Consider the following 5,365-nt stretch of genomic DNA (forward strand, 5'->3'; position numbering starts at 1 on the left):
ACGCTCAGAAGAAAAGGGGGAGCTAAAAGAAATATAGTAGCATCGATGCTCCTGAGTGGAGAGCCCGCAGAGAGAGTCAGCATGTTGTACGCTAACAAGTGCCTGCACGCATCTATTTAAAGGCGCACTAAAGAGGATTCTAAGCTCGTCTTTTTTACCGCGGGAACTCAATCTACACGCTCCTAGCTTTTTTACAAACTGCGAATTATTGCCCTGTGAGTGTGAGGCCGATTTTCCTATTAAATCGAATTAGGCTAGTCACATGCGACTGCTGCGCTCCCAGAGTTCTTGAAGGTAAGTGCCCGATCAGTTTAGACAAATTCAAGGCAAAATAAATAACAAGTGAATGCATTAGCTTGCGTCTGAAGAAAGCCAGAAGGTATTTCTGTCAAGTGCAGGCCCCGATGGGTTTGGCAAGGGTGTCTAGTGCAGATGTTTTTTGTGTTTCAAGACAATGAAAACTACTTGTTTCCTGCAGAGTTCAATGCTTCTTTCTTCAATGATGTTGTGGAGAGGGCTGTCTACTTCTTCAAGTCATATGTGTTGCCTTCCCTTGTCTCTCAATGAACACTGGTGTCCGCCATTAATTAATTTTTACTATGCCCATGGTTGGCAATAAAGAGTGTGTTTACTTTGAGCATTTCAAACTTTGCTGTTACTGACACTATGAAAACGCAACTTGCGTACTTAATGTCATGCTGTTTGCTGTGTAGTTACTGATATACAGGAATGCCCTGCGATTCCAAAGAGGGAACACATTTGGAGGGACTGACACAAGGAAGAAAAACGCGTGTACAGAATGAGAACACTAAGAGATTACAGAAAAAAACATTTTGGTCAAGAGAAGCAAGACACCTCAAGCACATATGTAACGGAAGTAACAAAAGTAAGGCATGTGATGAAAACTGGCGATAAGAACATAAACAAAGAAGCAAACGCAATGTACAAATCACTTAAGGGGACATAGAAAAAATGCTTACCCCTTGGCTCATGCAAACAAATAAAGGAGCCGAGGGAAACAATCTGAGAAGAAACTGCACTGAAACATAATGTCCGTGCACTTTGGCAGTCTTCTACTATACCAAGAACTTTTCGCTGCTGAAGATGGTCTTGGAGAGGTTCACAATTCCCGCAATGACTTGTATAATGTCATCAATGTAAGCAAAAATCTCGGTGCCCAAGTTCTCCGTCAATATCTTAAACACTTTCATCCGCTGGATTTCACGCTCGACATAAACACGAGCGGCTGCGATACTTTGATTTTTTTTAGCTTCATTTTTGTCAGTTGCTTTTTCTTGTGTAGGAATGGTGGACGCACCATTGTGATTTGATGCTCAAGGTAAATTTTGTCTATTAAGAACCCTTTATCTACCATGAAACTATCAATTGAAGGTAGAAACACTTCTAGCATCTTGCTTTCCTTCGTTATATGGGAGTCAGATGCCCGGCCACCATAAGTTTTGCTTACATAACTTATGTGACCTCCTGGTGTCTCACAGACTAAAACCTTAGCTGTGTACACACCCTTGTACCATCTGTATGTCAACAACTGGGACTCCTTATCCTTCGGCCTCAGAATTGGGATCTCCGTGCAGTCTAGCACAGCTCTCACACTCGAGTACTCCTTGAAGTACACCTTCAAGTTATCAACAACAGCTTCCTTGATCGGCCAAATGGCTGCATTTTTTTCATTATTTCAGCCAATATTATTACATTGGCCTTGAATATCTCTGATGCTGTGGTGCGATTAATGCCAAAAATTACACCAAGCAATGCGAATGGCATGTTGTGGTGAAGCTTGACAAGCGTTAACAACACCGCGTCTTCGTTTGATAAGCAAAACCGTTTTGCTTGCATGAGCATCCGGCTGTCACTATAAACATCGCATATGTTATACAACAGCTGGAATCAGGGAATCCCATTTAAGATGATCAGATCTTTTTCTTCCTGAATGCTTGCCGTGCTCAGTGGTTGTTTTCGTGCAGCATCGAGTGTGTTGACGTGCACACCAATCTCCTTCCTTATGGCCTGAAGCGCAACAGGGATATCTGAAGCAGATAATGCAATTTATTTTCGCAATCCACAAATGCAATAAATATATAAATAATGCAGCTGAAAATGATACCTTGATCTCCACCTGTACTTGGATTGATATCTGCGTCGCCCCCTGATTAGATAATGCAATTTATTTTCGCAATCCACAAATGCAATAAATATATAAATAATGCAGCTGAAAATGATACCTTGATCTCCACCTGTACTTGGATTGATATCTGCGTCGCCCCCTGATTCAGGTGCACTGTCTTCGATTTCTCCTGAGTAAGATGCACTTGCTTCAATGTCTGGTTCACATACAGGCAACGGCGCAACGGCAACGGCTTCTCTTTAGGAAAAATTTCGCTCAACGCTCTGTCTTCTGGAAATAAAATGTCAGCTTCATGCATTTCTCCTAAAATGATACTGAAAACCTCTAGCTGTTTGAAGGAAATAATTAAAACAGTTGGCCACAGCCTTTGCTATGCAAGTAGGTATAAATTCTCCGAATTTGCTGCATGCACTGCAAAATCAACCTTAATTCCTCTCTAATGACATTCTCGACTAACAAATAAAGAAGCTCGCAGTTGATACATAGGCGATAATGTAACACCAATAAAGATACGATTACCAACACCCTGGAGAGCACCTGGTCTGTGTATTTATTAACGTTGGTTGTAAAACTGTGCTTCTGTTTGCTTAGCTTATTTGTGGAAACAAAATTTTCGCTTAAGATGTACAATGATTTTAAGCATGAATGCAGTGGAGATTTAGCCAAGCCGTTTTAAAATGCATTCGTACATGCTTGTCACGCGCGTGCAAGGAGCTCAAAATGCAGTGCAAGGATATGAGCATCGTTACCAGACCCTGAATCTAATACTTGTAAGAAAAGGTAACATCATCAAGCATTGGAGCTCCAAAATAGAAAATTAGCTTAATTATAGAAGTCACATGCCACAGGCAAGCATTAGTGCACTTTTATGAGTCTCGCGACTCAATGAATACATCCATTCATCAACTACACGCCAAGGTTACCTAAAGCGTCACTGCACAAAACAAGCGCAGCAAGTAAAAACAGTATTATTTGAGACACAGTGCAATGCTTACTTCATAACGTGCAAATATGCTACGCACGGCGTGCTGTGCGCGAAATTAAAACTGCGTAATCGCGTCCGACGCTACAACGCACATTCAGCTTGCCTCCTTCCATGTGCCCTGTTTCGGCGACGCCGAGCAGACGGCTGACGATCCAAAGGTGGAACAGGCAGGTTCTGAGACGACAGTGCGTCGCGTAGAAGCCAGCGCCTTTTCCATCCTGTCAGCAACCAACCTTCGTTAGCTACACAAGAGAGACATGCGCGGACGTAAATGCGCGCGGCAGCTTCATCCGCTACTCGTCGAACAGTTTAGCGCCAACTCCATAGGCGAAATCTTGTTCGCTGAAATGTTCGCTGCACGTACGAGAATGTACACTCGAATCTTTTCCCATTCGCAGTTTGACTAACCAGGGTTCTCGAAGCTTCCTGTCGCTTGGATAGAAGTGGAAGCTTACGCCTGGTTCCGCCGCGGAAGTCCGGCATTGAGGCACAGAGCAGTAAGCGACCACGGCGAAAGGTTAAAATGAACTGTATAAGTACCAACGACAACACACGGTCAAAGTGTAAAATGCTGGCACTCACTAACAACGAAAAATGCAGAAGACAGCGCGGCCTTTAGCATTTAGAACGCATAAATTCAACCGATAATTCGCTTCTGCAACAGTAAGAGGAGACCCGTGATCCCACTTGCTGCGCAAGGTCGATGCTAGCGCCATTCGCTCCGGTGAGGGAGCTCGCGCTCAATTCGGTCATTCCAGCTCCTATAGGTGGCGCTGTGGCTGTACGGCATTGCGGACGAGGCGGTGATAGCGCCGATGCCATAGCAAGCGCCTCTATAGAAGGAAAGCGGCTTCTTGACGTTGTGGCAACGTTTGGTTTGATTTTTAGAGTCTCGTTAAGCAGCAGTAAGTTAATTATTCTTGGTTATTAATAAAACCCTCTGCTTAAGTTCGGCTGCATTACAGGCTAGAAATAAATTTTTATCTCTATGAGCAAGGAATCGCCAGTTCGTAAATGCCGAAAACTTCGTTGAAAGTTGCGAACTCATCTTAATAAAGTGCGACAAACCCTTTTAACTGTGATCTGTCGCGCGTTCAATTTCTTGTTCATTCTGCACTTACCTGAAAGCGGAAAGAAACTACTTTAATGACCCAGGCAGTGTGGCGCTATATTTGGTGCCTACACGAATGCGGCTCTTACCCGCATAAACACGGTACGTGCACTGATTGCGCGCTGATCTGATAATGACACAATTGAAAAGAAAATCAGCATTTGGTAAAACTGGCCACGGTCCGCGGCGTAATATAACTGCACTTACCAATTACGGCAGAGATCAGAATCAACTTTTTAATGTAGGGCTGCATCAAACAAGCCAGAAAGATCAAAATCCTTGAGCTCACAAATTCGACTCGTGATTGGCTGCTTGTTTAGGTAAACTGAAATGTTTTACCAGTGGTCAACATTTTCTCACGAAGGAATTCTGTTCGGTGCTCCGTAATGTGGGTGGAGCTTTACTGCAGACTTAATTGTGTCCTACTATATTCCATCTGCAGCGTACGTTTGTCACATATATGCGGTAATATAAAGGCAATGTAGCTATTGTTTTAAGCGGCAGCCAAGGGGTCATTCGAGTAATACAGTTCAAATCAGCGCTAAAAATGTGTTTTCGACTAGCGGGGGAAAACGCTGCGATCGAGTGAGCAGACGACAGTTTCCAAGAGGCGTTTGCGGTTATTCATCCGCATTGCGCATCATATCCGAGAAATGAAGGCATAATTGTGAAGTTCTTGCCATTCATATCGCTATTTAGCAATCACGTTGTGGCCAGAAAGCCGTGTTTAATCTAGACCAGAATGGACTGAAGCTTGATGAAAAATCTTTCTTTTCTGCAAATGTCCGCCTTAAAACATAACCAATATACTTTATATCAGCTCAGTGCATAAGCACTGCACTGCTTTCATGCAGCTGTAATACGCTACGTTGGTCGCATGAATAAAGCACCGAATAGGAATGCATTACGACAATATGTCGTGGCGTCAAAAGAGTAACCCGCTGAGACGGGTCATTGGGCTGAAGCTCGTTACCTACCTGCAGAATGCACTTATTCACTGCTTTTTGAACTCTTTACGTGTTGGCAGAAACAACATGTTTGCTGTTTGCAATGTTCGCACATCGTAGAATAAGAGAATATGCTCATTTTTGACGCGTATCTTACGCTGCAAACTGGTGCGATT

The 5,365-nt window shown here is 43.4% G+C and overlaps 1 pseudogene; it reads right to left on the reverse strand.

The window, feature by feature from the left end:
• Window positions 1-1,076: 1,076 nt before the first annotated feature.
• Window positions 1,077-1,863, reverse strand: LOC144122765 (uncharacterized; annotated as a pseudogene).
• Window positions 1,864-5,365: the final 3,502 nt, after the last annotated feature.

Source organism: Amblyomma americanum, chromosome 1 (assembly GCF_052857255.1).
Source record: "Amblyomma americanum isolate KBUSLIRL-KWMA chromosome 1, ASM5285725v1, whole genome shotgun sequence".
NCBI classification, from domain to species: Eukaryota; Metazoa; Arthropoda; class Arachnida; order Ixodida; family Ixodidae; genus Amblyomma; species Amblyomma americanum.